This window comes from Mytilus californianus, unplaced genomic scaffold (genome assembly GCF_021869535.1).
Source record: "Mytilus californianus isolate M0D057914Y unplaced genomic scaffold, xbMytCali1.0.p SCAF_1, whole genome shotgun sequence".
NCBI classification, from domain to species: Eukaryota; Metazoa; Mollusca; class Bivalvia; order Mytilida; family Mytilidae; genus Mytilus; species Mytilus californianus.
In genome coordinates this window covers 54,269,064-54,281,551 of record NW_026262581.1, presented here as the reverse complement: position 1 = coordinate 54,281,551, position 12,488 = coordinate 54,269,064, and the positions used below count along the sequence as shown (strand labels likewise).

General features: G+C 31.1%; 1 pseudogene; it reads left to right on the top strand.

The window, feature by feature from the left end:
* Positions 1–508: 508 nt before the first annotated feature.
* The window catches only part of LOC127723585 (uncharacterized), a 28,113-nt pseudogene continuing 16,133 nt past the window's right edge, over positions 509–12,488 (top strand).

Sequence of the window (12,488 nt, the reverse complement as noted above, 5' to 3'; positions counted from 1 at the left end):
GTCTCATTTCCAGTAAGTGTATCAGATAGCAAGAGAAAATCTCAAGACCAATGCAGAAAGACAAGAAACTTAACCATGACACACGACTAACTGACAACAAATATGAGATAGGGTCCGTGGTTTACAAGTTTGACAAGACCGTCAATAAGAATAATCGATCTCCATGGCTTGGTTCTTATATAATTACTAAGATCCTCAGTTCTGTTTGTATGAGATCAGCGACAAATCATGTAACGAGGTAATCCATCATGACCGTCTTAAACCGTGTAATGGAGACATGCCAGTTTGGGCAGAAGCAAGGTTGCACTAGGTTTTATATGATGCAACTCAACAGAACATTATATTATATTTTCTTAATCAATTTATTTTTCCAGAATGGCAAAAATGTTTCAATGCAGCAAATGTGATTTGGTTTTCAATAAAAGAGGGATATTGTTTCAATGCAGCAAAATTTTAATGTAATTTGGTTTTCCATAAAAGAGGAAAATTGTATCAACATCTAAGAGCAATGGCAGGAAAACCTCACAGAGAGGATTACTCTAAACACAGATGTATTATACGTAAAAGCCCATACCAAGTTGTAGTTGGAGAAGATGGTTTAAAGGTCACAGGTACCAAGGTAACTCAACAGAATTAAACAACAACAGAAAGTTAAGACATAATTGTGCCAATGTCAACCAATAAAAACAAACATACAACTTACTACACTGAGGAGGAGGAATTTGTGTCAAAGTACGATGAAGAAATTGTAGTGGTAAAACTGGTGGAGGTCATCCTCAATGAGAAGCAAGATCCAAATAAAGAGTTAGTCCATTAAACATCCACTGCACATACAACACCAGGAAAAGACAAAGCAGGAACTACAAAATGAAACAAACAAACTTAAACATTTGGATCAACAGGAAAGAGATTATCAAGAAAAATATTATGATGTACCATTTAAGAAGATGAGAAGCATTGTGACTCTGCTAATTCAAACTTTAATTCAAAATGTTAATAAGACTTATAAATATTACAATTATATGAACAATTAATTGTGGAACAAATATTCATTTAGTATGAATTTCAAGAACATTGATATTATATTGAATTTATGTTAAAAAGTTTATATTATATGTTATTTGATATTTTATTTGTGCATACCGATATTTTGAATGTATAAATTCTGCGGAAAGAATTCTTCATTTAATGGGAGGCAGTGTTATGCAAAGTTAGAATCTATTATTTTTATGATAAACAATTATTCCGTTAAATTTTCTAAAACTCCGCAATATATTTTCCGCAAATATGACATTCATGTCCCATTGTCGTCATGTTATTGTCGTCATGTCGGCTCAGATGTTTTACGTAGAAGTTCACTTGACAACATGTTTTAAAATGTTATAACATTCAATTAATTACCCTCCCAGATATTTATGACATAAGCTTTTGATTCAATCGTCGTTAATTTGTCCTTCAACGTTTTCGTTGTGTATTTACATGTTAAATGGAAATAGGGACTATGTAATAGTGTAGTTATTTTTGGCACAAGATGCTAAAAGAGTCCGACAGTTTTTTGGGTTTTTTTTTTGGTTTGAAATCTGACGTTTTCAAGAATAGTTCATAATATTATAGTCTAAAGATTTTTTATTTTTGGAATCAATGAAATTTTCAGAGATTGAAAGTGAAAATTAAGACAAAACTTTGAATAGTATGAGCACTAAGAGTTATTGAAACTCAAGATTCATTTTCCATATAAAAACACTGAGCACAAAAAGTAATTGAATCTCAAGGTGTATTTCACTTCATAAAATTAATGAGAATTAAGAGTTGTTGAAACTCATGGTGTATTTTACTCCATAAAATTATTGAGCATTTAGAGTTATTGAAACACAGGGTGTATTTTACTCCATAAGTTTATTGACCATTAAGAGTTGTTAAAAATATGTGTATTTTTTCTCAAAATATGTTTAAAGATTAAGGGTAACTAAAATTTAAAGTATTAATTCATTCTGCTTAAAATGAAAATAGGAATTTGAGACACAAACAATTACCCCTTCCTATGTTTTCTTTTAATTAATGAAATGGTTGGGTCCCCAAGAGCTCCCATGTGTAGTGTTAATTCCAATTTTTTGGACTTAACAAGAGAAAATAAAACACAATTAGTTCAAAATAGTGTATCAGGTGATAGTGGTATTTTACCTGATTCTTACTTCAAGTATTAATAATGTTTATAGTTCCATCGCTGGTCCTTGCGTTTTTAGCTTTCATACTGTTATTTCACCTAGTACTAGGTTAAACAGCCCGTACTTATATTCTACTTGGGGGTTACATTCAAATATAAGTCCTAAAAGTATTAATATATGAACTTATTCAAACCCAAATAATAGTAATGCTAATTTGACCTGACCAATGACAGCCGATTAGCCTATAGGTCAAATCTCGAACCTTTTTTAGCTCACCGTTCCGAAGAAGCTGTGAGCTTTAGCCATCACTTGGCGTCCGTCGGCGTCCGTCGTCGTCCATCGTCGTCCGTCATGGTCGTCCGTCGTCGTCGTCCGTCTGGTGTAAACTATTTCAAACATCTTCTCCGAAACTACTGATCCAATTCCAACCAAACTCAAGCTGAATGATTCTTAGGGTATCTAGAATAAAGTTTGTGTTTTATTTTTTTTTGTTTCGTCAAAAAAACATGGCCGCCATGGCTAAAAATAGAACAAAGGGGTGAAATGCAGTGTTCATTAGATGAAGTTCTATCAGTCCTGAAATTTTCAGATGAATCTAATAACCAATTGTTGGGTTGCTGCCACTAAATTGGTAATTTTAAGGAAATTTTGCAGTTTTTGGTTATTATCTTGAATAGTATTAATGATAAAGATAAACTGTAAACAGCAAATATGTTCAGCAAAGTAAGATCTACAAATAAGTTTTATATGACAAAAATTGTCAATTGACCCCTTAAGGAGTATTGCCCTCTGGGGACAATTTTACACAATTTGTTTAACATGTTTTCTAACTTTAAAAAATCTTCTCCTCTGAAACTACTGAACCAATTCCAACCAAACTTCAGCTGAATGATCCTTATGGTATCTAAAATAAAGATTGTGTTTTATTTTCTGTTTCGTCAAAAAAGATGGCCGCCATGGCTAAAATTAGAACATAGGGGTAAAATGCAGTTTTATGGCTAATATATCTCAAGCACTTAGGCAATTAGAGCAAATCTGATGAGAGGTTAAAATGTTCATTAGGCCAAGTTCTATCAGCCATGAAATTTTCAGACGAATCTAACAGTCCATTGTTGGGTTGCTGCCACTAAATTGGTAATTTTAAGGAATTTTGCAGTTTTTGGTTATTATCTTGAATATTATCAATGATAAAGATAAACTGTAGACAGCAAAAATGTTAAGCAAAATAAGATCTACAAATAAGTTAATATGACCAAGTTGTCAAATGTGTCTTTAAGGAGTTATTGCACTTTAAAGATAATTTTTCACAATTTGTTCATCTAGTTTGCGTACTTTAAAAAAACTTCTCCTTTGAAACTGCTGAATCAATTTCAGCCAAACTTGGGCTGAATGAGTTTCAGAGTATCTAGTATAAATTTTGTATTTTATTTTCTTGTACGTCAAGAAACATAGCCACTACGGCTAAAATGGAACATAGGGGTAAAATGTATTTCTTTGCTTTTGAAGAAAAATATGACAGATACAAAGAACATCTCAATGGAATTTTTAAGCCACTCAATAATATATATCAAAAAGCAAAAATAATCATTGATGAAAAATTTAAGCAAAAAATTACAGGTGAGCGTTTCAGGCAGGTTTGTGTAGATCATTTAATTTCACATTCAGATATATTGATGATGTTCTTTCAATCCGAACTTTTCTGATTGACTTCAATTAATATATATCCTCCAGAACGAGAAATTAAAGAAACAACAGACACGGCTTCCTCTGCCTCATTTTTAGACTTATACCTCGAATTTGACATAAGCGGTTATCTCAGTAAAAGATTCTATGACAAACGAGACGATTTTAATTTTGAAATTATCAATTCCCCCCAACTTAGTAGCAATATACCAATTTTACCTGCATATTGGATATACATTTCCCAACTCATTCGGTATTCAAGAGCTTGCAGCTGCTACTGAGACTTTGTATAACGTCACCAGTGTCTGAGCAGAAAGTTGATGAACCAGGGTTATGTCAAAGAACGTCTCGTCCTTTTTCAAAAAAAAGTTCATCGGAATATTCCAAGACCTTGTTGCTTAATATTCCGTATCAACTTCACAAATGATACACGATGGTCTTGACGTATAGGTCCTAGTTACTGACGTTATTATCATCTTAATTACATGATATTGTGTTCTTTTGTTTGTCTTTGTAAATTATTTCTTTAACTGTTTAGTCTATTTTTGGTAATATCCATTTGACTTGGCTCGGTACTTATACATGTACATCCTGTCATTGTGTTATTGTGCTATGGTAAATTTTTGTATTCTGTCTATATGCCTTTTTGTTTGTTTTATAGAGATTAAGATTATAGCACAATGTTGACTGCTGTACCCTATTTAAGACATTTTTACCTATTATGTCTGTTTGTTTTGTTCACACATTGTTGTCAATATAATGGAATTTTATGCGACTATCATACAAGTGAGAGGTTTAGCTAGCTATAAAACCAGGTTCAATCCACCATTTTCTACATAAAAAAATGCCTATACCAAATCAGGAATATGACAGTTGTTATCCATTCGTTTAATGTGTTTGAGCTTTTGATTTTGCCATTTGATTAGGGACTTTCCATTTTGAATTTTCCTTGGAGTTCGGTATTTTTGTTATTTTTTATGATGTAGATATGAGACTTTTGTTTTTGAAAAACGTGTAAATAGTTATTGAATAATATATTGAGAATATGGTTTTTGAGAAAAGATGTGCTATTTTATCAAACATCTGGAATTTGTTGTTCCAATTTGCGTTGTCGTACTATTCCAGTAAAACAGTTTATTACATGTACTATGTTGATGGGAAGCTGCTTTCGGTGGTGTATATTGGTAATATGGGATACTTTAGATGCCATATTGATTTGGCGCGAGAATAATTATAGGCTAATAGTCTTGATTGAAATATACATTTTGGTTACAGCATGTTGTATAAATTAAGATATTTTTTCGGAGAATACTGATTAATATTTATAATTGGTTGTACTTTCGTATTTATACTTATGTTTATATGGTACACCAGTATCGAAGATGTGCATATATTTATACGTAGGGTATCCTTCTGGTATAGAACTTGATAGGACATTTATCGGCTAATGGTTAGCCTGGTGTTGCAGAAGTCAGAACTTCATGATGTTTATAATTCCAGCGTCTGATAGAATCGAGAATCGCATATTGAACTTTAAATGGAGTATATTAGTGTTGTTACTGGATACAAAAATATACTTGCATATATTTTCGATGACGAACTGTACATAAGTATCAAGTATGATCAACTGTAAAAGGTATATTGAACTGTATGCTGAACCAGGAAGCGACTGTAATTGTGGAAACGGTCAACTGGTGACGATGATGTATTTTTTCTGATGAAGTTACTGAACTCGTATTACATATTATGAATCACATTGTATAGTAATGACTTACTAAGTTAGAGAAATTGTTTGACCGGATTTGAATTTATCTCATAGACGCATTATATTTCTCATTCGACAAAGAACACCCGAGAAAAAAAAGACTTCTATTTCTTAGATGACTTGCACGTAATTCAGAAAGTGTTATAGAAGATAAAGTTATGATGTCAAAAGATGATTTTCATTACTTAAGACATTTTATGTAACCAATATTGCTATAGTATTGAACTATTTTTATAATTTAGTGTATAAAATGTTATAAAAGATATTTATACATGCAAGAAAATTTTAATTAAAATGTATAAATTGACTTTTTTAATCATAAACAAACGGGGGAAACGAAGAAGACTCTTGATTTTGACAGTTTAGCAGTATTTGATATTAATGTACTTTGCACACACTGCAAGTTATTCAACACACATTACAACTTATTTACTGACAACCATTTATAATATCGGTTGGCGCTTCAAACAGTTTCTCAAAGAACCGTTTATTTTCAATTTGAAATAAATGCCACTTTCTCCATTCTTTATCAGCAATATTCAAATATGTAAGGTCAATCTTAAGAATAATTGGGGAAATACTAAAACTGTGTCTTTCGAATAAGGGTAAAAGCAGCATCAAGCTTTAATTTATGGTACGTGGCATTCAACGATATAACAGAAGATCATTAACTACATGGGTGTATGTAATGCTATATACACAAAGGTGCCAAGCAATTTTCTTAAATGAAGAATATGGCAGAAATTGATTAAATTAATTCACATAATTTAACAAAGCCGGTCTAAAATACTGTTGTATCACTTTTTATAGAGGCTTAAACATGCTAAAGAGGGTATTAAAATAAAACTTACATGTAATGAAGAGGGGGATCTTTACATTTTTCTAGTGTTATAAATAAAAGTTTTTAATATTATTTTCCTTGTTTAGTGGTTGGAAGTAGATGAACTTAAAAAAAAATCTTATTAAAATTATTCTTGACATAACAGACTAAATTTTCAATTTGAAATAAGTGCCACATTTAACATTCTTTATCAGCAATATTCAAATATGTAAGGGGTCAATCTTAAGATTATTTGGGAAATACTAAAACTGTGTCTTTCGAATAAGGGTAAAAGCAGCATCAAGCTTTAATTTATGGTACGTGGCATTCAAAGATATAACAGAAGATCATTAACTACATGGGTGTATGTAATGCTATATACACAAAGGTGCCAAGCAATTTTCTTAAAGGGATACTTCGCAAAAAAATGAAAAATTGATATTATGTTGATTATGTATAAAAAACCACAAATTCATAAATATTAAAGTTTAATTCTGCTAGATAAGAGATCACCATCGATTTTAAATTTAGAGTATCACGTCTCCACGTTCGGCCATTTTGACATCATCCCTGAAGAGAAACCACGATATCTCTATAAACCACAAAGGACCAAAACAAGCAGTAACCTAACGTAGCCGTAATTGAGTGTCGATATCTTGTCAAGCGTACGGTTGTTTTACCCGACAAGGAAAGCCTAAACAGTTTCCCGGGTCACAAAAAAAGATTATAATAGGCATGGTTGTGCATGCAACCTATCCTAACTAACTTGATAGGCGGAAAATGTAATTATATATATTTTTTTTTGAATAACTAGTACTATGGTCTGTCGTTTTAAAACTGTTTTTTTTTCTAAGTTTTTGAAATTTTAATGGAAATTAGTTAAAAAGTTCAAAGTGATAAATTAGTGTTACGTGTAAAAATGTTTTCGAAAATCTAGTGTGTTCATAATTCATTTATGTAATAATCTTATTTAAATAAATTCGGACCTTCCCTTATCTGATCACCAGTATGGCTAAAGGAATTGTTCCCAGAGGTATTGTGAGTTGACACGTCCAGGTATTCAAGCGATTTCCTGTCGAGCTTTAAAACTCTTATTACACAATTACATAAAGCAAGTTCGTGCATCACTTCACCTCTAAGGGTATTGAAAAGTGTACACGGCCGATAACTTGTAACTTTCCATTTTGATACTATCAGGTGAATATACATCTTTGTCTTGCGTGTGCGATAGTGATATGCTAGTCTTTACTAAACCATAGATATAATAGCCATTATATATATGACTAAACCCATACGCTTGTTTATAAATAACATTTATGGTGTAAAGAATATTTATGAAAATCTAAATAATTCCAAAAAAAGATTTGATAAAATAAAAATATATTTACATATTTTCCAAAGGTAAATTGGAGAAAATGTAAGTAATTACTCGTTGTCAATAATTATGGACATTTTGAAACGTACAAATATTGATTTAACAAAATGTTCGCACTTGTCGATCATTGGATTATACGCCTAGATAGACGGTCTCTAAAAACACCGCAAAGGACCTCCTTTGTGCACAAAGGAGCACAAAGGAGCACAAAGGACCACAAAGGAGTATGATAAGTGCACAAAGGACCTGAAATTGTTTATTAAATGGGGGAAAAGGCATTTCTCACGAAAAAAAATATTGTTTTTTTATTAAAATACGTGAGTTAAATCGGTATAAAGTTGAAGATTTACGAAACCGTGTTCCGTAACCGGTACGGATATGTATAAGAGTACGGCCATTTTCGATAAGATGTTAGTACACCTATAATTATATATTGAAAAGTATTGAGAAAACATGAACATATAAAAAAGACTGGACATTAAACCGGAGAGAAAAAATTAAGCTAACACTGTTTGTAAAGATTTCAATTTCACACAATTAATAAGTTATGTATAACGAGTACTTGATTGCGCTTGGGATGAACAAAGCGTTATATATTCTTACAGTTAATTATCAGTGTTCAAAGACCGTCTTTAAAAACAATAACATTGTTGAAAAAACAATTATATGTATTAATTTATTAAAAAAAAAAACACAAAAAAGACTTCAGACATATGCAAAATATACAAGTTTTCTAAATATAGATCTTACAAGCGGCGATCAAAGACGTCGTCTATTGAAGTTAAAAAAATGAGAAATATAAACCATTTTACTCAAAATCTTATCAGAAATAAAATAATATAAATAAGAGAGTTCTTCACTGAAACATTCAAAGCTATACAAATTCAACATGAATCACTCTCAATACAACTACGTGTCAAGTCTATCTAGACTTCAACAGGTCTACTTTTTTCAAGTTTGTTTAAAATTATGTTTAATTTGAAAGCAATTTATAAATTTTAAATTAAATATTTTATTTTCATCAGCATTGCTTTAAGGAAACTGAACTCCTTCTTTTTTTTATCAATCATCTCAATATATGATGAATCTAATTAACAAGCTACTTAGCGTAGATGATTCTTTATACGGTATTTATTTCTTTTCGTATAATTATTTGAATAGTTAATATGCAAAATATCTACTTGCTATTGCAAGTGTTTCTTTTCAATTATTTGAAAAGTCTAAATTTTGATATTGCGAATGTTAAAATTTTCGAAATGATATATGATTTTGTCAATTATATATATTAACAATTTATGTGTGAATTCAGTTAACACATACATAGCAGAAAGTAAATTTCAGAAATTATTTGTTAAAATAATTAATTTCATTTCAATATCCATTTTTTATTTCAAATTTTGATTATCCATTAATCAGGCTAATAAAATACAAATAAATAAATTGAGAAGATGTATTATATGTCAGTAACAAGCAACCTAACGACACAAATAACCAAATGACAGCTCTACAGACTTTTTTTCACTGTGCTGAGTATACATTTTTGTTCTGATTAAGATTCGTCAAGTAAGAAAATTTCGGTAAATACTTTGTTTTTGTGCAGAATAAAATTTGATAAAACAAAGTATATATTGAAATTTCTGAAAAACGGATAGCAAAATTCAACTCCATTTGCTACTTTTAGAATTACTGCCATACCGTTCCCCTTGGTGCCTTTAGATTCTTTCCGTCATAGCAACTTAAGATTCGTTAAGTAAGAAAATTTCGGTAAATACTTTGTTTTTGTGCAGAATAAAATTTGATAAAACAAAGTATATATTGAAATTTCTGAAAAACGGATAGCAAAATTCAACTCCATTTGCTACTTTTAGAATTACTGTCATACCGTTCCCCTTGGTGCCTTTAAATTCAACCCCTTTTCCTATCTTTAAAATTACTGCTATACCGTTCCCTTTCGTCATAGCAATTTAAGATTCGTCAAGTAAGAAAATTTCGGTAAATACTTTGTTTTTGTGCAGAATAAAATTTGATAAAACAAAGTATATATTGAAATTTCTGAAAAACGAATTGAAAAAATTCAACCCCATCCTATCTTTAGAATTACTGCCATACCGTTCCCTTTCGTCAAATAAATCTATTGTTCGTTAAGTAAGAAAATTTCGGTAAATACTTTGTTTTTGTGCAGAATAAAATTTGATAAAACAAACTGTATATTGAAATTTCTGAAAAACGAATTGAAAAAATTCAACCCCATCCTATCTTTAGAATTACTGCCATACCGTTCCCTTTCGTCAAAGAAATCTATTGTTCGTCAAGTAAGAAAATTTCGGTAAATACTTTGTTTTTGTGCAGAATAAAATTTGATAAAACAAAGTGTATATTGAAATTTCTGAAAAACGAATTGAATAACTGTGAGTCCATGAACCACCGGTTTAAGGTAGCACTGAACTGGAAATCACATCAATTACCAGAACTTTTAGACAAAATATACAATGTGATACAACTTCATCACACAGATTTAAGACGCAGTATAGTTGGAAACGGCAATTATGAACTTTTCGGAAATTTAAAAAAACACAGAATACAACATTCCAAATGGCACAGTCTTACCCAAATTGAAAAAGAAGTGCTTTACCGAAAGCTTGCCAGTGACAAAAAGTTTAGTGACAATATGTTAAGAGCAGCAAATGGTTTTGCAATACCAAAAATTAAACGTCTCGCCAAGAAGCCTGGTCAACGTCACCGGCCAAGGACAGCTGCAGTGAGGACAAAACCGAAATTTTAAATGTTATTGTTAAATCATATGTATTTATTTATCATGTTTATTTAATCTTATTAAATCATAATTGGAAATATAAAGTTTTGACTTTTTTGTTATAATGCAAGTATTCTTACTTCACTTAAAAATATTATCATACGTATAAGGAAAACAAAGTGATGATATATGAGACAAAAAAAAAAAACAACAACACATTGCTATCCTATATAATTTTCGAAGTTTTGGTAATGCTTTACCCTTGAAAAATTACAACAATAAGATACCAAGAATAATAATTGACGTTATTATCAGTTATGTTACATTTTAACTATTTAAAAATTCAAATACATGAACTATCACTTAACCCGGATATAAAGTCGGTTCCAAACCGATACCGGTGAAAACTACAAATCGTACATTATTAAAATCGCAATTTTTATTGAAATTGTTTGGTTTTTTTTACATTTTTCTTCATGAATTATAATATTTTTATGTTTTGAAATGAATTTCAGGTCCTTTGTGCTCTTATGAAACTCCTTTGTGGTCCTTTGTGCTCCTTTGTGCTCCTTTGTGCACAAAGGAGGTCCTTTGCGGTGTTTTTAGAGACCCCTAGATAGAAGGTTACGGAACTATAGATAGTCGCAATTTAGAATATATACATGTATATTGAATATACGGGAGAAACATCCAAAACCAATCTGATTTAAATACAGGTCGATATCTAACTTGCTTTGGTTCATCGAAGTTATGCACATAGTAAAATCACAGATTTTTATTTCAATTAGATTATTTTGAACAGTTTAAGAAAGTCGTCATCATCTCGATGGTTGTGTATTGTGTATAATGATGTAATAATGTGAACATGGTTCTATTATACCGGTAGTACCTCATGTCAATTTTCGTGTTCCGACTTGCATGTAATATATATGCCACTGGACGTACACTAATGATCCCCAAAAAGCTTATTTGAAGAAATACAGAAACTTCACTCCGAATAGACTGATAATAGATGTATTAACGTCTGGTCAGCTAGAGGGTTGATTAATTTATTTAGTTAGCTTAAAAGGGAGGGGGGATAAACCATTCCTAATATTGCACTTATGCATAAAATATTAAATGAGAGTAATATAAGAGAAAATTTAAATACGAAAAGTCGCATATCTGGTAAAAAAAGTCTCACTGGCAACTATAGAATTTCACGTACATTTGTCATTCTTAATCGAAATAACGGACAGTCATTAAAATACATGCATGTACACTTTGATAAAAAGGGGTGCTGCAGTTGCATATTATTCATCATAAATCTATTTCAAGTATATACTTTCCTGTCATTCTTATAAGTTAACGCAGAGACATGTAACTATACATCTCTAGTTAACGACAATCAACCATATAAATATTTGAATCTGATGTGACTTACCGTTCATCTCTTTCTTTTTCCTTCTTTTTTTTTGGATTTGGGCAGGTACACAAACATTGTAATGTTAGATATACTGTTCCCAGGTTTGGAGGGGGCGGTGGTTGGAGGTGAAGTATATCGAAAGTTACAAAATAAGAACGTTGTATTTATGAATTTACATGAAGAATTCTAATCTTGGGCGTAGGTTTCTTTTTTTTTAAGTTCAGTGATTTAAATTGAGAGAAAAAAATCTGTCAGAATTTAAATCGTACCGGCAATTTCCACCTAAGACTCCTCTAAAATCATGAATGGTCATGCTTCACAATCATCAGAATTTTCTTTGCATTGGTACATTCTGTATCGGTTGTGATTTACCTTGACATTTCCGGGTATAACAGAGCTACTTGTATATTACATGTATGTGGTTAGGTGACGTCCCATGAGGTCTTACGTATACAGGTTCACATTTATAATGGTTTCTGATATAACAAGGTTTCATGACATTCACACTCCTGCATGTTCTGTA